Source organism: Ixodes scapularis, unplaced genomic scaffold, assembly GCF_016920785.2.
Source record: "Ixodes scapularis isolate PalLabHiFi unplaced genomic scaffold, ASM1692078v2 ptg001200l_1__unscaffolded, whole genome shotgun sequence".
Lineage (NCBI taxonomy): Eukaryota > Metazoa > Arthropoda > Arachnida > Ixodida > Ixodidae > Ixodes > Ixodes scapularis.
This window is the reverse complement of record NW_024610116.1, coordinates 3,080,605-3,105,249: the sequence shown is the minus strand read 5'-3', so window position 1 is coordinate 3,105,249 and position 24,645 is coordinate 3,080,605. Positions and strand designations below refer to the sequence as shown.

The 24,645-nt window shown below is 43.3% G+C and overlaps 1 pseudogene; it reads right to left on the bottom strand.

Moving 5' to 3' along the window:
* Positions 1–19,558, bottom strand: LOC120844808 (annotated as a pseudogene).
* Positions 19,559–24,645: the final 5,087 nt, after the last annotated feature.

Sequence of the window (24,645 nt, the reverse complement as noted above, 5' to 3'; positions counted from 1 at the left end):
TCATGCACCAACTCGCCTGTGCATTGCCACATCGAGCCACTCAGCACCATGACAGATCAAGGTTGCTGCCCTTGACCCATGTGAATGCAGTGTCGTGCCGCTATTTGCTTTTCTTTTTAATACAAAACAAGACTGGAAACCTTTTGATACCACATCGTACACATGCCAAATCAAATCTGTACTCACACTGTTCCATTTTTTCTCAAAAGCAGCAAGATCTGTGGCGGCTTTGATTGCTCTTGCCCGAGCTCCTTTCGACCTCCCGGCCTCCTGTCGTGACCCATCATGTTGTTTGATACCAACTTGGTATCTGAAACAAATAGCAGATTGGCCCATAAGTATTTGGTCAGAAACCAGACAAGTGAAAAAAAATTGCAGTGAAGGATTTGGGATCAGTACTTGCTGATATTTTACATGCACAACTAATGTCGAAAGCCCCAAGCTTTGCCACCAAAGTCACATAGGTGCACAGTTCAAAAGTATAAGTGTGTTGAAGGTTCCTAAAATAACAATTAAGCCATAACAAGCTGAGCAAAACCTACATTTAGGCCAGCAGACTGTACACTGTGCACTTAAAGAAAATATGTCAAGGTACAAATTCATGCCTAGATTTTGAGGAAAATAAAACAATGAGGGAACAACAAAAAAAATATTGTAATAATGTGTCATTTTTCTGCAAGAGGAGAAAATCTGGCACTCAAGGCTTCCCTCACTCAGATGCGATGGGGATACAGAACTCGGAATATTTCAGAAGTTATAAGCCCCATGTGGCACATCTTAAGGGGTAGGATTCATATAATGTAACTTTTAGACCTACAAAACACTAAAAACATGTTGATTTAAAAAGATATTGAACAGACAGTGATGTAATTGATTTGAGTCATTTGGGAGAAGCTTTGGAAGCAAACAAAAGTAAATTTTATAGCAGCGACATAAACAGAAGAACAAGTACATACTTCGCGCCAGGGATGGGCAGTATTTCAAATACAAGTATTTGAACTACGTATTTCAAATCCTTTGTGTATTTTGCATTTGTATTTAATTAAAAATTCTGTAATGCATTTGACGTGTGTATTTAAATACTAAAACGTGTGTATTTCAAATACAATTGTAATTAAATACAATTTTGTGGGCGAAAATACATCCCTCAAATTTATTGTCACTGTCCAGAGCAGGAAGAAAACTACGTTCTGCACCGAATGCAGTGTCTCTCAATCAAGCACAAGCGTTTAGTGACTTTGTAATTACGGTGCTAGTCCAGGGAAAGAATAGTGACGAAATCGACGTTCACAGGCAGACTGGCTAAATAAGTGACGGTGACAACTTGTGATGCTTTCCAGCCTGATTTCCATCCATACTTTTGCCTCGAACATTCTAAATGCGCGGGTCATCCAGATGTTTGTAACTGGTGCGAGTTGCAACAATAAAAAAATCTGTAGCTAGTGCGTGCGTCTTGGTCGTCTCGGTTCTTTGATTGTCTATACCAAAATGTAATCAACGACAAAAAAAAAGAAGAAAACTGCTTGAAGCTCTATACTTTTTTCACCTATTACGTCCAAGCTGATTACATTTTTTTTGTGATTATATTTCTATTACGTTACTAGAGCCTCGAGCACTAACTCCCGAGTGTGCGATGCAAAATTAAAATGAGATACCCAGAAACCTGTTGCAGGTGCCCTGAAGTCGCTGACGCAAATTTTAAGGAATGTATTTGGAAAAGTATTTGGAAGAGACCAACTACTTTTCTGTCTGTATTTGTATCTTGTACTTAAATACTTTTTTGCAAAAGTAATTAGATTTGTAATTAAATACATTTTTGACGAAGCATTTTGTATTTGTATTTCGATACATATTTGCATGTATTTTGCCCATCCCTGCTTCGTGCTTATTTCTTTTATTACAATACAGCATTAAAATTTGTCTGTTGTCCTACACAGTCACAAAGCAATTCCTCCTCTGCATTTCTACTCGTAATTAAGCAAGCACTCATTTGCATAATTAGTATTGCAGACAGTTGAATGACCTAAAATACTCAACTAGCTGTTAATGATTGCTTAAAAGCACCAGACATGGCAAAAGGAATGTTGTAAGAGAATCATTCTCTTTTTTTAGGAAGCCACATTTTGGCCAGCCACTGTCGAAAGAACATACGATTGATAAACATGTATAAAGACGAGAAAAAGGTATTCAGGTACAAAATCAAACATGAACCACATGCTACTAAAACATGCAGAAATAAAGCTTCAAAAAGTTGTGAAAAGGTTGTATATCAGTCAAATTTAGTTATGAATTAGAGATCATCTGCACATATCACTTCTAGACACTTTTAGAGTGATACAGAATAGTGTGGTGCAGTAAAGAAACTCTTAAATAGATAATTAGCTGAGTATATTAAACATATTTTGAGGCTCCCATTTGTTTCCAGCCAAAAATAATTTAATGATGTATACTGCTTATGACTCTGCCTTCTAACTGAATGCCAAATAGAATTATAAGTAAATGACACATTCAGTAAAGATAAAACAATAGGAATAGTAGATATATTGACATATTTATTTGTGATTTCTGGGATAGGATCAAACATAGTCACATTGTAACATTAGGTGAAATTTTTAAATCGAATTATTATGCAAGATATAACAACCTTTAAAGTAACTGAAGAGTGTGTTGGTAAAATTCACAGACCACAAAAAGAACAAAACATACCCGGACGAAGGACGACAAACATTTCTTTTAATTAACAACATGAATGAGCTTAAAAGCACTTCCTTCAATTCAGACCGCCAAGGAAATTGAGAGAAAGGGAGGCAGAAAGAGAGAAAGGTAAGTGTCAAAAATTGTAAGGAAGGAAATAAGAAAAAGAGTGAAGTAACAGCATGAGTTACAATTCTAACTTTACACTTTCCTTTTTATCTTCCTGCCTCCCTTTCTCTCCATTTTCTTGGCAGTCTGAATTGCACGGAGTGCTCTTAAGTTCATTCCTGTTGTTCTTAGTTGAAAGAAATGTTTGTCGTCTCCTTCGTCCCGAGCACGTTTTATTCATTCTGTGGTCCAAGAATACAACACCCTATTGCGGTTTAATAATGGACTCTGAAATTGAGCTTGGAAATGTGGGTAGCCAGTGACAAATTAAAGGGCAACTCTACTCAATTTAGAAAATTTCAAGATACTGGATGACCTTACTTTGAAAAGCACTCATGAACAACTCTACATTGTTTCACGAAAAGTAGAATATTGTTTGTGCAACTTTGCTATTTATAACTCAAGTCGCAAATTGAAACCGAAACTTCGGCAAAGGGCAAGCAGCGACGTCAGTTGCATGCACACTCATGTCCATGGCAGATGCATGATTACGTGATTTACCCCACTCACTGGGTCAACTCTAGGTAGTGTTGTCTGAACTGACTGGACATGTGATGGCGTTGAAAGAGAAAAAAGCCGGTGTATACAACAGACATCAACATGACGTCACATCTGAAGGAAGTGCCAAAGTTGGCTAGCCTGCACATCGCTCGCTAAAATTAGCAGATTAGCGCTTGTCAAACTTTGAGGGTCCAATTTTATATACAGAAAGATTTCAGTTGTAGCCTTCCTAGATGATTATAAAGAGAACTAATCGTTTTTTCAGCCAAAATTCAGCAGAGTTGCTCTTTATTGCCTCTCATGAGGCTCAAAATTATGAAGGAAATAAACCATACCTCTGAATGAACTCAAGTGTGGTTCCCGCACCTTTGGCATACTGGATGTTTAAACAATATTAAAGGGCGAAAAGGAGCTCCACAGCTTGCAGAAAGCCCACATCTTCCACCATCACCTCATGGTACACAAACAGCTGGCAGCTGCATTCGAAAAGTGAGCGGCCTAGGAAAGAAACGAGCGATTAATGTAATTAATGCGGAGAAAATGTGTTAGTATCAGATGTATCGACCTATCTAGTCAAGTGACCAGAAAAGTCATGCGACCGACACCACTACGCCGGCTTTTTCTCTAATAGGGCTTTTAACGCTCACGCATTAAATGAAGAAAAAAATGCCATTGTCATATTCACATCTGGAAACTTCTATAGAGGTATTACCAGCAGGGACACTGAATAGGTAGGCACACTGATATAGGATTGTGACGCATATCTGAGATCTGAGACTGAGATGCATCACAATCACAGATAAGGCACACCTTATATGCCAAGCCAAATAAGGGTCGCACTAAATAGTGTTGAGCTACCATACCCAGTAATGACATTAAGTTATGCAAAGTGCTCCTGAAGGCTTGAACAAAACAAAAAATTTGTATATGAGCATCTAGAATCAAACACTTTTTGTTGAGTTTGTGAACAGAATCAGTAGCATGGATGTCTGATGCCAACATGCAATGCCAGTCGTCGGTTTCGTTTAAATTGCTTTAGCTAGAAATTAAATGACCGGAGACCGCATGCGACCACACATTCTACGAGCAGAAAATTTGGCTGTTCGGGTTGGACAAGACACAGAATGCAGGCCCAATCAATCAAATGCCTCACAGGCACCTGCTGTTTGGGCTGTATGCCGTTTTGTGGCACCTGCACTCACAAACCAAAATAAAAACTTCTCTTTTTCTTGCTGGATCAATCAAACATTGATTGTCGAAGTATGGTATAATACCAGGACATGTGCTTTACATTGGTGCTTGATAAGGCTGCCGAAACCAAACAATGTGGTCGTCTATCTAGCGCTGGTCAAAATCGGCACACCACCCTTTGGTTACACCAGTGCAGTATTCCAGCACTCTGGTTACACCACTACAGTATCCCACAACAATTGAGTCACTAGGAGTCATCTGCACTGACCCCTCTTCTCTCTCTCACTCTCAAAATGGCACTACCCACGATAAAACGGTCTAGGTTGTTGTTCCAAAATTCAACACAAATTAAAAAAGAAAGCACCTTCAAAAATACAAAGCATGCAAGGAAAAGACACATGAAGCTCACCCAGTGCAACAATTACAGGAGAAGCAGGCAGACTGTTACGAAACTCCTCTGTGATTTCTGTTGTCACCTAAGAAAGTCAGAAAACATGTGTGGTTAATTGAGAAATGCACGAAATGCTAGTGAAGGTACCATACATCTATGGGTCTATATTTATTCCCACAGAATGTAGAACTGTGGGACACAAGCAAGACGACGTAAGGCGGATCGCAAAGAATGATGCCCGAAGAACTTATCGTGGCCGGCGACTTTACCGCAGATGCACGAATATGGGGATACAAGCGAGACAATGACAGAGAGTGCAATGTCTTCACACCCGCCAAGCAGGCCAATCTATGAATTCTCAAAGAAAAACAGACTGCCATTCGCATTGGCAAACGTCGCACTGAGAACGACACCACAAGACTTGACATGGGCCATACACAACATCCAAGCCCGAGTGCGAACTGCTCCGACGCCTTGGGAAGCAAGCACCTACCCATCGAAATAGAATTAATGACAGAAAGACACCCCAACACTAAATGACAGATCAGCTTCATTAACCTAGCACCTGAAAAAGTGTCTAGGTGAGCGAATAATGAAAGCCACATCCACTCAGAAGTACCAAGCCAAACAAGACGACCCAGACCCCGACCTTCATCTCCTCAACTTGTGTGCTATCAGACTGCAAGCCCAACAATGTTACAGGAGAAATAAGGACTGAAAACTCCAAGCCAATTTCAATGCAACCACGGTGAAGATAAAAAATACACCCAGAAGCTCCGTAAACAACTGAGGTGCAAGCTCCGAAATAACACACGACGAGTGTGGGGCACATTCAAAGGACTCTGGCAGGAAGGCCGACAACTTTAAATGCACTGCTTCCTGGTACACCAAACCATTCCCAAGCAAATAAAACAGTGCCTGCCGCCGCATGCGAGTTCCTGTCTTCCCTTATCCTTACTATCCTTGGTGACAACAGCGCCGCCTTCATTGAAAAAGACACAAAGGATCCCCTATTCTCCCAGGAAGCCAAACAACAGGCCCACTGAAAACACCTCACGGCTCTACTCAAAGAAGACTTAGACCCACTCCCAGATGGTAATTATACCAGGTGGGAAGAGGTTCGCCTGAAAAGACAACGGACCCACACCACTATGGTTTCCAAGGAAACAGCAAAATGTAACACCCACAAGAACATGGTGCATAAGCCGCCATACACAGGAAAAAGACAAGAGCCTATGCGCCCACTGCGAGGTCACAGTCTCAGAAGCGCACTCCTGGTACTGCCCACACATGCAAGAACCCCAAACCTTAAAAGAGTCTGTTAATCCCACGGGTATTCGGGAATACCAAAAGGCTATTCTCCATTCACCCGTCACTTATGTGAAAGAGGTTCGTCTCACCCACTTTATTTACATCTCACCCTTATTTCCTTTAACCCTTCATCCCACCTACAGGAGATAGCGTTTGCTGAGATTAAAGGATGCGGTCCCTGTTATTTTCTCACTAATAAGGACATTTTTAACTACAAACATTTGTTGTCCTAACGCTCAATAACAACTAAAAAACAACGTTAAATAAGCAGCAATGTATCTGCTGATATCTGTCACAAAGCCTCATTGTTACACCTGCGGGACAAGGAAGTTGCTAATATTAAAAACAAATGATCCTAACTTAGGAGTCGAAGTGGAAGTACAAACGTTTGTCACTAGTTAATTCTCTAGCATAATTTTTGTGTTAACTCTAACACTCGATCCCAAAAATGCAAAACATCATATGAACCCATTAGAAGCAAGTGGTACAAGAGTGGGTGCCCACCGCCGCTCCCCCTTTGGTTTGGTGAAATATTTATGTAGAACATACTATAAGATGACCCAGCCTAGGGTTGCATATCTTCCCATTGCACTCTAATGTGAAGTATAATAAGTTGAGCCACCTCAGCAAGGAAAAGATTAAGGAAGGTTTGGCTCCTCATAGAGCAATAGTAATTTCCCTTTTTACGTGCTCATTATCAGCATTGTCGTCAGATACAAAGAAAGCGTTTACAAAGATTTTGCAGACAATCCTGAAAAAGTGGGGGGATGGTCGCTCAGAAAGCGAAACTGCAGAAAGAGTACAAGGCATTGCTCCAATGGTTAAAAATCACTAGGTAGGCGCCTATTCGGACATAGGTGCATGACCGGTATGTTACGGTATACAGGAAGACTGATATAGCTAAAAATTTCAAAAAATGAAGAAAAGTTTAGTATTTCCAGATGCATAGTTTCTCAGTGGAATGCTGACTGCCTGTGTGAGACTTCCAGGAAGTTATTTTCAACAAGGTCATGAGGATGTGTCTTTGGAAACAAATAGCCTGGTTATTATGAATGCTCCTACCTGATGTAACTGAAAGAGCTCTCCGAGGTTTTCTTGAAAGTAGGATGCAAGCAATGGGAGGAGGCAGACAGCTGCTGCGTTTTGATCTTTGAACTCTGCCTCGGCCTTGTTGATTTTGAGGCTCCACTCGAGCACAGCATCATTTTTGGGGCTTGAACGTAGGAATGTCACGAGGAGGAGGACATCTTTGGGCAGGCTCAATTTTCCGTCCAGACAGACACCTGTAAGCCTTAAAAAATTCATGTTATCACTGACTCCTCATATCCAAAATCTTTGTAATCAAAATACCTTTTTGCGAAAAGCAAAATATTGAAGGAAAGAAATCTGCAAGGACCACTGTATGGTGAAAGTAGCAATCGTATTCGTCGTTCAAAGCACCTTTTTATGAGCATAATAGTGTATGTTTGTTTTAGGAGTGAGTGACTCTTGGAAAGAACTGAACATATTCTGCCTTTTTAAAAAGGTATATTTGTGCAAAAATATTTTCAAGCACACATGCCCGGAAAAACTTTGAAACTGCTGCAAGTTTCCAATTTGCCTTCTTTTTATATTCACTCAGTTATGTGTGACTCCATGCTGCAGTGCTGAAATGTTTCTTGCCCTCTACCACATGCTATTGTGACTGCTCTACCAGAACATTGAAGCCATAGTTACATTTATAGTTAATGATATTCCCCACATTCTAATTGCTTACTCACGCTGCCCTAGTCCATATGCAACTAAAACAGTGGCCACCAAGCCCGAGCATTAGAATGGTTAATAATAAAAGGAACACTTTTTTGTCAAATTTGCAGCTCCCATTGCCGTCAATTCTATAACTATAGCTTTGCATTTTTCGACACCCAGTAAATAACTCTAAACCTGAGTAAACTCATGGACAAATATTTATGAAAATTATACCTATGGAAGTGATCAAGGAGGTGCTCCCTCACAAACAGAAGTGGCCACGCTCGTTTGACATCCAATGCTGAATATGGAGGCTCTGACGAATTTATGAACGTCCTGATGTGGGGGTAGCACTCAGCCATGGCCTTTGCTTGAAGGCAAATGTTTTGTTCACATGTCGACTTCAATGCCTCGTCCAATAGAAACTTCCTTGAGGCTTCCACTTCATGAAGTGAAGAACTCGTAGTAGCTGGCTGCCAGTTCACACAACCGTAGCTGATCGAGATGTCTGCTTCTTTAGCTTGATGGTTCCACCAGTGAGCGCTTCCGCAAGGCGTTTGCATCCTCTTCTGTTGTTTTCTATTCTGTTCTCTATTTTGTAGGCCAGGCCTACAGAAGAAACTGACGTAGCTGAGCAGGAAGTGGGGTCCCCAAGTGCCCCAGGGTACTTGTCAACAAAGTAACTGGCAGCACTCCTTATTTCACGTGCAGATGGTCTAGCCTTGACTTTTTGACAGGCCGCGGCAGCCATGCGCACAACTTCTTGTCGGTCAGTCGGATTAAGTTGAGTCCCCTCTTGCAATGCTTTCATGACGTCTTTGCTAAGGCTGCTCCAGGGAAACTGAACTTGTGAACCAAAAGGCACATCGACACCTTCATGTTGTGTTGATGTTACATCCCCCTGCTGACCTGAAAACGAAGTGCAAAACATCATTCCAAAAGAGGCAGACAAAGAAAAGAATAGTGATAATAAAATAACAGTGCAGCACCATATTCAGTTTAAACTTAGGGGAACATTTCTTTTGGCTGTGGTATTTCAAAATACAATGCGACAGTAACTGAAGGAGGTCGACATCCAAACTTCGGGCCACCAAGATGCTCTACCACAGAGCAACGATGCAAAGCAATGGAGCTTGAGGGAGGTACACATAAAAGACATGGTACTTATGTAATCATATCAAAAGTAGGAAATTGGCTTTATCATAACAACCGCCATCCCGCCTCATCCGATTGCAAAGACATACTTTTGTAAAGTATCTCCTTGCAACATCAAGTCAGATGGTGTCAGCTAGCTGTACAAGCTGACGAAACGTTCGAGAACAAGTTAAAACAATGACTAGGCCAGCAAGGTTGACAAACACGTTTTAGCTCAAGCAAGTAATTTTTTTTCCTTTGGTCTTTTTGAAGGCCTAGAGATGATCAATCTTTGCCAGTTATTTGATATAAATGGCTTCCCTTAAAGAGCCTGCACCACCCGACTGTTTGATGTGCCCTTCAACAAGCTTGATCCACCGTTCGTATGAGCCTACTGGCATGTGGACCTGTTTTTTGTGCTTCACAACAAAAAAGTGTGCTTTGCCACGACAAGCCTTAAAGGGAAACTAAAGTGGTTCTGTATTTTCGAAAAATTAAACACTTTAATTATCTTCTTTTGGCCCCGAGGACCACGAATATTGGAATTATTTTTCAGTCTGATGCGAGGAGCAGTCGTAACAGTGCTTTGGAAATAGCGCCAAAGCCCTGTCATCTCTGAGCGTGACATCATACCCAGATTTGTCGGAACTTCTGCTCTTGCGTGCCTACAATGCCCATCAACGCTATGCACGTGCACTCTTGATATTGTCAGAAAGGCCAGACAAAAACGTCACAACCAGTGTCACATGCAGGGTAATATACCCGGCAAGCTTGCAATTCCATGTGCTGCCCACATGAGCAAAACGCGCTTGGCGGCCGAAAAATCTGGATATGACGCAACGACCGGCCTAAGGTCTCTCGAGTTTTCTCGCATTTAGTTAATCTTCAGGATTCACGAGATAACATTATGCTGGAATCTGGCTCAAACTCAGTTTTCTTAAGAACCTCTTTACTTCCCTTTAAAGGCAGACGCACAGGGAGCACTTTCTGCATGGCTGAAATCCCTCCCATAGTGTCCTCTCCCCTCCCTCTTGCACTCTTCTCTCCTCCTTCCCCGAAAACAGAATGTCCAAAAACTAGCCCCCACAGAGAGGAGGCAGTGTCTCTTCCTCTTTGGGGTGCAAACGAGGAAAGCGAGGGACAGCTTCCTAATCGTTTTGCATTCGTCAGCCTTTAAGAGTGTTGGCTATTCATTCCGGTAAATAAAACCACTGGTGCCAGTGTCATTGCTTGTTTTGTTCTCTTCTTGTGCATCTGAGTTCTGTCAGAGAAGACCAATAAGCTAACTTTTTATGTCTTTCATGTCTTCGCTTACAAAACACAATGAGCACAGTAGCTATAGGTTTTCCAATTTCTCGAAAGAGAATACCAGCTCACTTTTCTGCACAGTAGACATAATCTAGAATATTAATAAATATTGTTATTATATTGTGTAACTAAAATTCCAAGCAAAATAATCCAAGTGCATTTCTTTGTAGTTTGTGGTTACAGTCTTTGAAACTTCTAACTATGCCATCGAAGTGTTACGTTTGAAGCAAAAACTCTATACTGCACGTCTGTTGCTAATTGCCTGTATAATAAATAAAGACTAATTGGCAGAAACTTTGCTAGGGAACCTTTATCAATTAAATAAGTTCTTTTTTTCCGTTCTATGAAATTAGGTGTTTTGAAGTTATTTTTCATTTCTCATATTACGTTATAATTTGCTTCACATTTGCTTTTAACTGAAAAATTACTACTCCCCCATTCCTAAAGTAAATTCAAGCTTGGACTTGCCTGACACCCAAGAATCTGTTGTTGCAATGAAGGTGTAAGTAGCATCCTCAGGTGACTGATTCAAACAATTGAAAGCTTCTTCGTCCACCTCCGTTCCATCCAGCATGTGTACCTGGAAACAGGGTATGTTATTTTGAGAAGAAGAATGGCTAAGTACATAATTTCAACTGCTGAAATTATTTTACAAACCTTGACGTCTCCATTGCAGCATATACCGAACTCTATGGCCTTTTTCTTTATGGCGTCGAAAGTGGCAACCACTGCCAGTTTCTTTATTGTTTTATCAAGGCTCCAGATCTTGACTATCATCTGAAAAACAGTGAACGTACAAATGCAAAGTTTATGTTATATGCTACAAAACAATTGTAATTTAGAAAAAAAAATAAGGGTGCAAGTTAGCTGGTAAAGCATTGCTACAATTTAACAGGGTGTCTACAAAATTAGTGATCTTAAATTCCCCGACTTTTCCCAGTTTTTCCCTTGACTATTTTGATAAAATCCCGTGAGCATTTGCGGGTCAAAGGATCATATTTCAGAAACATTATTCGGCATGGCTGTGCTCATGCGCAACCATCTAGCTTTGTTCCGCATTGCCATTCCACTTTTACTGATCATTTTCCCTGGTGGGGCCAACGTTTTGACGATATTCCCTGATAATTTCACGACTTTTCCAAATGGAAACCTATTTACGTTACTCCCCACTACTGCAAATTAAAGTTATTAGACATTGCGGGTGTAAAAACTAGGGAGCCTTCATGTGCGCTTTGCTAGGGTGATGCCACCCTTTGTAATACCACTCACCGACAAACCAGCAGCCATTTTGGTCCTTGGCGATAATCCGTGGGCTTATAACCCTCCCGGAAACAAGCACCCTATCTCACAACTTCGGAGCAGCGTTGTGGAACCCACGGAGGGAGGATTAGCATTTCCACCCTCGGATGGGAGGACCGATGGACACAAAGGCCACTTTCCGGCGCACGGGGAAACAATTAGGAACAAAATGGCGGTGGACGAGGGTGCGGGAAAGGGAAACAGGCAGTTGGCATCACCCTATGCGAAGCGCACATGAAGGCACCTTAGTAAAAACTTGCAACGAATGAAATATTTAAAAAAACTAGAAAAGCCTGCCTAGAGGTTTTTGTTTGGCCTACATTTTCCAATTGTCTGTGCTATACTGAAAAAGTGAGTTGCAGGGTGTCCCCCGTTTTTAAATTTAAGGTAATTTCCACACAAATCACTGGTATCATACCTTCAAAATCGTCGAACAAGAGTGAACTCCGCAGCCTGATCAGAAGACAGTTGAGGAGTCTGTACGGGACATATGCATGTATGTCCATCAGCTGAGAGGAAGACAACAACTGTAGCTCTTCCACTTCCAATTCCATCAACTTGTAGAGCCTGAAGTTTGGGAGGAATGCAGACGCTGCTTTTTTTCACAAGAATTAATGGAGTTGCCTCATGGCCAGACTCTACCACAATATGCAGAAGCTGGCCGAACTGCAGGTTGTACTGGTCCCCACCAAGCACTATGTAAGAACCTGGCTTGTAATGTGTGCCACATAGTGTCACTGACGAAGCAGTCATCAAGGTTTCATGACTAGTGGGCAAGTTTTACTGAATGAAGCACAACAAGTTTTTGTCGAAACTGGCTTTTTCAGATGCAGGAGTCAGGTCACTGAACGCCGCAGCTGGTCCAAACAAGCCTTCCTTTTGCAAGTAAGACTGCAGGAGCTGGTGTTTCTGAGCAAGTGACTTTCTAACATTAATAAAGTTGCCAGATGCTCTAATGCAACGTTTGAAGTAGCTGTGCTTACTTTCGAATCGGAGAGACCATACTTTCACGATTGGTCCAAACTGTTTAATGAGATAAGGATAATGGAATAAATAATGATGCTTTGGACGAAGTGGAACAGCTGGAAACAACCTTACCCTCTCACAGATGTAATCACTGATCAAGAGTGCCAGATATGACACTTGGTCATCTGAAATGGCAGTTGCCATGACGAGTTCTACAATCTGTTGGAGAGTCAAAAGGAGACGCCACATTTCGTTAGTTGCATCCTGAACTTTGTCTCCCACCATTATTGGTAGAAGTAACAAAAGAATGTAGTTTTGCAGTGCCTGGCCTCCAAGCTTTTTACCACTTATGTTCATTGGAGCTGGCTTGTTCCTTCAGTCACACACGTTGTACTTAAATTTGAACTGTATTGTTGCATTAAGATGGTGGTAAGAGAACCATTTCAGTGTTTTCACGAAATATTTTATCATCAGTGCAACGTCGTAGTCAACAACACCTTCAAAAAGATCATGCCCAAGACATGGCGGGAGCCCAGGAAGACAGACATGAAATGTTGAAAGCTTGTTGAATGGAGAGTCGTGTTTGACTCCCATAAAACCCTGTTCTTGGCTGTCCTTAGCACGGTTGACTGCTTCAGTGTATGATGAAACAGTTCGAAGCTCTGCTGGCTTGTTGTTCCTAAAATCTTGCATGGTTGTAACACAGTACCGGCATATGTAAGAGGCCCCGCTGAAATTCTCCACAAAGCTGCCAATGCTATGACTTCCAAGGTTGTCACCGCATATAAAAGCAAGCTGCACAACGTAACGGTGCCCGTTCACTGTGATGCCATCTTCAAGATCTTGGAGGTCACTGATGAGTCGCTCGAAGAGCTTCCTACAACCAAAGTGTTTAAAGTCTTTATCATGGCAAAGCAAAACAAGCTGATGAGGGTCAACTACGGTTCTGAGGTAAGCTGGTAGGTTTCCAAGCGTGAAGTATACCGCTAACATTTTAAACTTTCCACGGGCTGATCCAAGGGGATTGGCGACTTCGAAAGCATCTTGGTATAAGATTACCGATACAGTACTGCCATCGGATGATATCCGGCTTTGAAAAACTTTGCCGTCTGTGAATTCCCGATACACACCATCGTTGCCTCCCTGCGCGTTGAAAGAGAGTTTGCACAGTACATCTGGGTTAGAAAGCAGCGAATGAAGTGTCACCTTTATGGGCACATAGCTGTAATGTCGCATTTCGTTGGAATAGTCTAATCCAAGAGAGATTTCGACTGGTTTATTGTGATGAAGTTTGTTAGTATAGTAAACATTTCTGATGTAGCTTGAGCGAAGAGCTCCATCACTTGAAAATGCAACAGACAAAGGACTCTTCCCAAAGGAGTGGTCAATTGCCTCAGTCATTTGGTCTCTTGGCATCTTATCGGTTAGGTGAGCTTTCAAATCAGTCATAAGATGCTCCTGTGAAATGCCATGAAGTCTTTTCACGTCATCAACTATATCCTGGACGATTGAGGACGGGATCAAATATTTTGACTCAAGCTTCAAAGTAAAAAGGGCCATGCTTTCAAGAAAAGAGTCTTGATCTAAGTGAGTGGGATCCACATCATCAATGACTGAAGGCACTTCACTCTCAACGTCTGGTTTTTCCCTAATGTTCTCCAGACCATTGTCATCCTTGCTACAGCATGACGTCACTATTTCATCCTGCTCTACTGGCTCTGTCACCACTGATTTTTTTTTCCATTCCCATGGTATATGGAAAGATGGGTCTTGAGTGAACCCCATGTCCTAAGCTGGCTATCACACGCATCAATTGGACAAGTTACAACAGTTGGCGGGTTGCCGGTGAGATGTTTTTTGAGGTGCTCGATAAAAGCCTTTCCAGGGCTCACCTCTTCACTGCAGGAACTAATACTGCATGTCCGGCAGGATTGGAAGTTAGTTGCATTACGAGGTGCAAGCGGAGAATGACACCTTGTGATGTGGCTTCGCAATGAGTTGTAATTTTTGAATGCAGCCTCACAGCCGACAACGCTGCATGGAACACCTCTTGATGACGTTTCATGATATAATGTGTGCTTGAAGAACGTGTCCAATGATGTAAACTTTTTCTGGCATCTTTTGCAGTGATGTCTCATCTATAACCAAAAAGGAGTGCTTGGTTTATTTCAAGTTGATTTAATATTGAACACGTTTGTTGGGACCCTGAGAAATACAATATCCTAAGACGACATGAGAGCTGAACAATTTGGCTTTCTTTTTTCGGATTGAAGGTCTACTTTAAGTCCCAAAATCTGCAAAAAAAAATTTTTCTCTCCACGATTTTGCAACACATGATCTTTGCATTTTTGTAAAGGTACCTGAAACATTACCAATATTCGAAGCAATCATGGCGAAGTCCTAATCCAAAGATATTAATCCTTGACCCCAAATTTTTTTATTCCTGCCACAACTGAAGTCAGTGAACATTAAATGAACTCTGCTTGTGAAGATAATGACACACAGCATAAACATACACCTATCTAGAAATGAACACAGTAAGGATTATAAAGCACTTAACGTGAGCTTTCATCAAGTTTCAAAACTAACATTGTGTTTAAACTGAAGTAGAAAGCAGCCATCCTCAATGTTCTGTGAAGGCAATGCTTCTATTTACACCACAAAGATAGAACACCTTCACCTGCCTGTCTACACCTGCAGCGTGCGTGTCGTCTTGTCGTCCAGTCTTAACATACAAAACTATGTTTCCGTGTTCTTTTAGGTTGTCCGAGCCATGAGGAGCTACAGTCTAGCATGCTAACATTGGGCAGTGATATGAATGGCCGCAGTAATTGTCATGTGAAACGTTCGGCTAGGTTTTCGTTTCTGTGCATCTGGCTTGAGAGGTCAGGTGAACAGAGCTGGGCTGGAATGGTATAGCGCCTTGTCATTCATAGCTTGAGCAGTGCAATGAAAGCCAGGACGACGCAGCGCTATTTGATTTAAACTGCTGCCAAGGGCAAGGGAAAGGAACATGGAAAGGAGTAAGTAAACAACGCTGGCAAGGGAAGTTCCTCCTCTCCTTGCCAGCTATCCATCTGCTTCCTCCACTCCCACCTTCCTTTCCCTAGCATTTCGCGCTTGACTTACTGTTTTTTTTTTCTTGCTCTTTTCCATTTTTTGTTTGCGTTGCAGTCTACCGCGAAAATGTTTCACGCTAACGCCCCGCAATTGCACAGTAATGTGACACATTTTTTTTACCATCTTTTGGGGCAGAAAATTGGTTTTCTAGATATGTGGGCCGGCTTGCATGGAGCAGAGTCTCGGTTGAGACTGCTCAAAGAAAGCGCTGTGAAGGCTAGTGCTAGAGCTTAAACCGAGTCCTAGACGCTCGCGCGCCCGAGCCTTGGCAGCGCTTTCTCTGAGCAGTCTCAACCGAGACGCTGTCTCTTGCAAGCCGGCCCAGGCATCTAGTTTGTTCTCCTTTCTACCTCAAATACTACAATAAGGCAGATGACTTAACTCCAACTATAAGGCAACATATCTCTTTTTTTTTTTCACTGCTGGCAGCCACTTATTACGGTGCAGTTACCAAATCATTTCTTGCCCAATTTCATTTTCTTTTTTTCTAAACACACGACGCGCTTCGTGCACCCTGCTGTGCTGAGACCGTTTCTTCTCTGAACAGAGCTGCGCCGCGGCAAAATGTTAAGGCTGAAACACATTTACAAGAAAAGAAACCGAATATAGAACGGAAATCGGAGGGTGCAAAAATTGTTGCACGCAAATTTGGAAGACAAGTTACACGAGAAGACTGATCCCGCACAAAAGGCAACGTCCTCCGCAGTAAAATTAACGCAAACAACACCAAACGTGCACTCTTGATATATACATGACGCCGTGATTAGGACTTGACAGAATCATCGGATAAAAAGAGACTGGCTGTATCAGCTTTGGTTTTCGAAGCAACCGAGGCCTTCACGCACCGGTACAAAGACTGCTATTACAACAGATAAAGTAAACAGAAGCAACGTGCGGAAACCAGTGTACGTAAGCCACCGGTCACGACATCCTTCTACAGCCACACGCTTGCCTCGTTCTTATTCACGAAGTTCCTGGTAGATTAATTCGTTCTTACATGCATGGAGTCAGCCACAATCGGCGCTCGATGTTTAGTTGAGATTGAGATGTGCACCGACACGAGCATCGGCCGACGTACAGTCGGGAGCAAACGTTTGCGGGGCACGGGAGCGCCTGCCGAAAAGACTGGCTGCGCCTTCTCACGGCACGTTGCTGCTCCAAGACTCACGCTTTGTGCATGCGCTTCCTTTCTTGTTCGCGGTCATGCTTTTTTCGCTCGCTTCCGTTCGACACGCACGATATATAACTGGGACTGGCGCAAGGTGCCGCGAAATGTTATATGTAGCATGCGCGAGTTTCGTCACCCATCACGGTGGCTGAGGCAGACGCCCGGCGTGATGGCTGTCATAGCGGCACCTTGCGCCGGTCCCCGGTTATCTCGTGCACGTCGGGCGGAAGAGAGCGAAAAAGTCATGGCTTCGAGCACGAAAGGAAGCACATTCTCGAGCGTGACTCTTGAGAGCGGCCGCGCGCCGCAGAAGGCGCAACCAGTCATTTCGGCTGACGCTCCCGCGCCCCGCAAACTTTTACCGCCGACTGTACACGAGCAAACTCACCGCGATCTTGCTTTGCCCGAATGCCACAACACAGCGAACAGCCCGCATAATTCTCAGTCTCCGCAATGCTCCGTTCACCACATACACGTAACACGACAAAGATCGGCGAAAATCAGTCTTCGTACAAAGCTGATCAAAAACCGCGGAAACAGTCAACCAGCCTCGGCGGCTGCCGCGGCTGCGCCATAGCGTAGAAAACCCGGAGAGGGACGGAACGGACGGAACTCCCGAAGTAACGTTGCGACATCGCTCCGTCCCCCTCCAAGTTTCCCCGCCGAAAAAAAAAAAAAAAAAAAAAGAAGGCAATAGGAGTTGCTGTCTGATTTTCGTTTGCGATTTCTTCATACAATTTGGCCGCTTTTCGCAAATGTGTTTCAGTCATGACTCATTACGTAGAGTCCGGCGCCGTCGCTACACAGTAGCGCACCAAAGAATGGAGAAAACTAAACTCAACAAACTCAAAAAAAAAAAAAAAGACCGTGGACTTAAAGACGTACTGCAAAGCATTTGAGTACTGGCAGTGTTAGACACGAAGGTCGAATCGATCAATTTAAAGTTTCCTAAATCCACACAAGTCTACCGTAACAGTATGAGAGTGCACGGAAGCTAAATGTCGGCTCGGCACAAACGAACAAAAAAAAAAAGGAATTTTGGCACTAGTTTTTTACACTTCGGTCAAACGCATATAGTATATTATTGTGGGCACTTGAAACCTCATTGCACTGTGTCGCTTTGCATGTTTCGAAACAAATTGCACCTGAACAGCACGTTATGTCGAACAAGCAGCTACCGAAAAAACCGGCGTGCATGGTCCTCGAACCGGACCAGGGACCTCCGCCTTTCCAGCGGAGCGCTAAACCAAGAGCGTTTCACGTAGCCGAATAATATTTAACTAAGAAGGGAGCAAGAAAAACGTAGAACACCGACACACTACGTCTCGTGATAATGCTAGAGTAACACTCGAAAGCAACAAGGCAAAGACCCCGTTACCCTAAACGCTACGCACCTCCAGCGCGAGGCGCACATCGTCTGCACACGCTTGTGGCGAGCAACGCATAATAGTGAATCCAGACAACTGCGCGACTCATCTAAGAAAACAGTGGTGCGACAGGTATTCATCAAACAGTTCAAGGAAGGGGATGTAATGCACTTACCGTGAAATCTCCAGGTTTGAGTGCGGCGAACCAAAAACACGTCCACAAAGTCGCCGAATTGCGCGGGATCTGCCTCGACACGCTCACTGCGCATGCGCCAGGGGTGCCTTCACGCGGACAGCGTCCCACGGGAGCGCGGGAAAGAAGTTCACGTGATCTCCCGCCTCTCCGAATAAAAGGGCTGCATTGACTGCGCCTGCGCAGAGCGCCGGCTATATCTGTTCGTTCGGGTGCGGTGGAGGGGTTTACGGCAAAACGGCAACGACGGCTCGCGAGCGGCTCTGGTCCCGTTGGCGCTCCCTGTAATTTTACGTTTTTTTTTAACAGTGTGGGCGGAGTCGGCTGCCGGACGTGACAACATATTGACGTTTCGTTTCATACTGAGTACGTTTTAAAAGGTACTAGCTGCTGAGTAGGTGTGTTTCGTCTGTCATATTTTCCAAAGCGCGTCGTCGTCGGGTGATTATGCCACCTTTCAACTAATTTACTTATTGTTTTCGTCGGGAAGACTTACCGGCAGCACCGCGCTGCATTCGAGCTCCCAGAGGATTGCAAACGGGCGACGCATCGCCGGCAGCGCGAGAAAACGTTCGCGCGAGGAACCAGAGGTGAAGAGACTGCGAAACGAAGCTCGTGGACGTTCACGACTGTGGAGCTTCAAGTGTTGTACACTTCGTTTCTACGCCACGGAGTGCCTCCAAAGTTTGGTGGCGAGCGACGAGCACGCAGTGTGGGACTGAATAGAGTCGGCGTCTCTGTCCGCGTCGTGTTCGTCGCTATCGTGCGTCGTGTCGGGGTCCGGCGCGGCTGGCTCCGGTTTCCCGAGACGCCGAGCGAGAGGTACGACCATAGTACGACGTGGAGACGGGCCTCAGACCGCTGGGTTGGATATCCGGCGTCATGGGTTGCGTGAACGAAATGAAGATCGCCATCGTCGGCCCGTCCAAGTACGATCCCACCGCTACCGCAGGCATTTCTACGCCCCCAACGCGATGGTGGTAAATACGCTCGAATTACGTACTGAAACTCACTTCCATGTGTGTCAAAAAGAGTACAGCGTAACGCCGGTACGGTGTGGATATGCCATTTTATAAATGAGAGGTGCGGGCTTATGTGCTCTGCCAGGGGCGGACGCAAGTATTTCTAAAGATGGGGGGGGGGGGGGGGGGGGGTAAGGTCAGGGTCAGGATTTTGGTCAGCGTATCCATGTTTAAACCCTTTAATATTTCTTTAAGGCCGATACAAGAGCAATGTAGGAAACACTGTGTTTAATAGTTTTGGAATGTCTTGATGCAAACAAAAGAAATCCTTTGCACAACCTTTGTTCATACTTCCAACATATGTTTGTCTTTAAATTCAAGTGTCAGGTCGAGGAACATGATGAACCTGTTCACAGGTCTTTCATGAGCTGTGTTTAGAGACGGACGGTACTGCCCCCGGATATGTGTTGAGTGCATGGTGGTGATATCGATAACTTTTCCATGTTATGAGCAGAAGGCCTGAAATGCATGGGATATGAGGATAATGACAGAAGGCTTGCGGGTTGCCGAACCGACAAAGGTCACCTGGCTTTCCCCTGCAAAGAGCCGAGAAATACTTTAGATCATCTGTAGACCTGTAAAGGCCTATTTCTTAGTGTTGATTAAGCAAGGGATATTGCCATTTTGGGTATTGCTTCATTTTCCTGTAGTTTTAAGCGTCCCGTTATTACCTTCTGTATTATGACTACATCACTCAGGTGTGCCTCTTGATGTTAGTGTTAGGATTTGTGTCAGTTAGGATCTCTCAAGACATTCCAAGTTTCTCTCTTCCTTACTTTTTGTCACGGTGCCTATTTAAGCACTTTTTTGAAAAATACAAATTTCAGCTGTGTTTGAGACCTTTCGGTGTATGTGTCCTTTTTTACATAGAGTATCAGGGTTTATATTATGTTGCACAACTAGTTTAATTTGAAAGTGCTTTATTTTTAGAATGCAATACCGTAATATGAAAACGTAAAATATGAAAACATGGGTTGCAATATTTCATCCTGGAATGTAAAAATGAACAATGACTAGCATAGCACAACGTAAACACTTGGACATTCTTAAATCACATGTTATGTCAAACATCGATCTCTTATTTGAAAACGTATTGCAGTACACTACCTCTGGGTTGTATTTCGTAACATATCTAATAATATACACGGAGGCCTGCCATATTCGGGACAAGATTGAGTGCAGCTAGACAATAATATACTGTAAACGACCTATTTCTCGCGGGCTCAATATTTCGCGATATAGGTCAAAGCTTGAGTTTTGGAATAATTCGCGGGTTCTAATTTTCGCAACGCGGTGATGTCTCAAAATAGATTCCAATGTGTTGACATCTTACCGGAATTGTTCGCGGGACCTATTTTTTGCGAATTAGAGGCGCTTCGCGAAAATTAAGTCGTTTGCAGTATATACAAAAAAGACGTGGCGGAGTTTGCTACTGATGTTTACAGACAAGATGAAAGTAGTTGCTGTTGCAAGTTAAGAATACACTGTAGGTCTCAAAGAAGCTGAGCGCGCAGGCGAGCTCGTGAAAAGTGAACATACCTAGCCCTGAGACAGGGAAGGGACAGAAAGGCGCGTCTCCGAACACACAGCTGTTTTCGGAGACGCTGTCTGTTGACCCTTCCTCTTACGAATCTTGTTTATTCCCTGTGTCAGGATAAGTCATATCAACCGAATGTTTCTTGGGTTCAACAAAGCAAGCAGGCGTCTTTGTCCAGGTCGTCAGCTTGCTTCCGCGCCTTCATAAAGCGCCAGGATCGTGAAACGCTGGTAACAGGGGCTCCTTATGTGGAGCCATCAACTCCGCGATCCTGGCTTGCTCCGACATGTTGCTCTAAAGAAGGCGCGAAGCGCGCATCCCGCATTCCTTGTAATCTTGAAACAACTTTCTCTCCAATTAACTCTTAAAGGTATTGCGAAAGGACACAAAAACGCGGATTGTTTTCACAACGCCCAACAGGTTTTTATTGTTTTTCAATACTTTTACCTGTACTAGAGCAGATCCGACGGCCAGCGACGCACAGGATTGGTTGCCGTTCCTTCGCTAAACGCAGGAACTGCTCCCCGCGTCGTAGTAAATCCTACACCGTATCCCGCGCGTAGGGACTCCTGGGGGAACGCGTCGCTCCCTCCACTCGTCGGGGGTTGGCTCCGGACGTCGCTCAAATGGGTGACAAGTGTCAAGTTTGCGATCACGTAGCGGCGTCAAAGTGGGCAGAGCCGCCACGTGAGTGTTGCTAGGATACGTTCCTCCTTTCCATTAAGTCACTTCCATGTACCTTTTCTCAAATGTCGTACCCAGAGCCGTTTATACTGAGAGAGTTTGGCCGATGGGCGGAGCTTGTTGGCCGCTAGAACCAGCGGATTTCGCGATAACACAATATGGCGTTACTTCTTTGTCTTGTTCATTCCTGTGAAATCGCGTAGAGTTCCTATGAGTCAGATCCACAATATGGCGGACGGAAGTAGTCATCCCCCGGTTGTCAGACTACGCTGCTGTGGTTGTCAGACTGCCAAAATCTCCTTAAGAAGGCCAAACTCTCTAAGTATAAACGGCTCTGGTCGTACCTAGCTATCCAGGATGGCCTATTTATGTTTCTAGCTCAACCTATGCGCTCTAAGCATCCCAAAAGTCCAAAACTTACAATCATGTGCGGCTTATTTCACTATTAAAAATGTGATCAAAGATAGTGATTGTGGTTGAACCGAATCAAGGCGAATAGGGTGAAACGGCGAAAGACACTCGTCAGTCAATTTCAAGCGAGAGCTTCCCGTGCAGACGAGCAAGACTGGCCGGCTGCTTGTCGGGACGTGAAGCCATCGCTTGTGATTGTCTGATGAGCCCCGTTCGTTGCTCGCCTATATTCGGCCGGGTTCAGTGGGGCGCCATTTGTACTTCTGAGATTCACTATTTTTTTCACATTTTTATTAGTGAAATAAGCTGCACATGATTGTAACTCTAAATGTTTGGGTTGCTTAGAGCACATAGAATGTGTTACGGCCATAAATAGGCCGTCAGGGAAAGCACCCGAGCGCCCCTTTCAATGAAGAAATTTCAGCTTTGGAATATGCATTAGGAAAGAGGTCCATTATTGCTGTACATATCAAATACTAAAAATGATATAAAAAATTGTTCCATTAAAGCTTTTCACATATATGATATTTTAGGCATACCCTTTAATGAACCATTTGACAATTTTTAAGTTCAACATTCCAAAGTATGAAGGAAGTATACTGCTGTGCACTCCCATGTTTTGTACAAATATGCGCAGTCTCGGGCAGCCGAGCGATGAGAAAAAAAAAACACCTTTGGCACCACTCCATGACAAGACATGAAAAAGAAAACACGAATGAGTGTGCCATCACCATAGCTTACTACCTTCCCTTACTGCGTTCAAAAAGAGGCATCATTATGTCTCCCCTCTGTCGTCTTTGCTGGTCTTTACTAGTGAAGCCGGCTAGCTTACTAACCCCTGGGTAGGTATTATTGGCACTGCTAAAGCGTAATTTGTGGGCACGGTTATCAGATAGCACTAATGTCACTCTCATCCGCATGTACACTTTTTCGAAGATAGATTACCTTCTCGTTCTATGGCATGACGTGAACTATGTTCTTTCATTTCTATTTTTTCTATTTTTAGTCGGAAAATAGGAATCAAACGAGCATAAGTTTTGGATATTTAGGATGCTTAGAGCCCGTCGAATGAGTTATCACAAAGAACAGACGATTTCAGAAACGTCTTTAGTGCATTTTTAAGTCAGTACCCGTGCTTGCCTCTTTGTGTGCCTGCCTGTTTCTGTTATTGTTTTTTTTTCCTGCCGCTATTCTGTTCTGTTCAATAAGTCAATGAAGTGAAAACGATAAAAAAATAAAAGCTTTGTAGGCCCAGGTACGTACCTCACCATCTCGGACAGCAAAGAGAGGTGTCCAAGAGGAGGCCCCGGCCTCAACAGGTGGAGCAGCCACAGCGCCACCTAGGAGAGCAAATTGAAGGTTAGAGACACGAGTAACATCAATGTCTTGATTTGCTTATACGCTTAGGACATACTGTAGCTGTAATAAAGAAAAAGATAGCCACATACCATATCCAAAATGACGTTCAATGCAGTATAAATAAAGCACAATATTCTTTCACAACGTCAATCTAGCCCTATGCTAAGGAGCTATGTCAGTCCAAAAATTCAACCCCATTTCTTTGTTGTAATAATACCAGGAAGCATGCATATGCCCAAACAAAATGTGCGCTACAGTGGCTAATAGGGTAAGATTTCAGCAATGCATGCCCTCAAAATGTTTCGTAATTTCACTCCTTTAGCAAATCGCTTTCGCTTGTTTTAGGAATTTCAAACCATCAGCCAATGGCATTAACTTGATTTATGATTTTTGACGACGAAAACTTATGGAGATAATGTCAGCTATTAATAGCGGTACTTTTAGTGAGGTAACACAAGGGCTGCGGTTACTACCATTAATGTGGTATTGTTGCTTATGATGTCGCCACAGCGAGGCAGCTTTATGCATTAAATAAATGAAGGCTACCTTTTGAAATCGCGACTTGAAGATAGTATTTATTCATGTGGGATACTGGCAACCTTACCAACTCTCGTCGTTGCAACTGCTGGCATGTCAAGTAAGCAACGACTGTATCGTGCTAGGCTGCATAAAGAAGTCATGAAATGAAGTCATCCTGTTCTGTCAACAACCACTTGTTGAGTTAAAAGTCTGGCTGTAGTGGTATGACACCATTGTCCTGCCCTCAAAAAAGCGACATTTGATTCTTCTGCTCCTCTGTGCAGAGAGGTTGAGACACTATTTTCTCAACAGTGGAGGGGCGTGAAGCATGTGCATAACAGTACTGGGCAGAGCTTCTAATGAACAATTGACTTACTTCACTAGATTCAGACTGTCATTGCCCGAAACTACATAATCAGCAGTTTAGATTGAAAACACATAATTAGATTTGGGCCCACCAATACTGTCACCCTGTCAGTAAATTATTTTTTTTTTTGATTTTATACTGATTAAAAAAAATTAAGTTTTGCTACATACAGTCAGAGTCGTCTCGGGCAACAACGCTCTTTGTGTC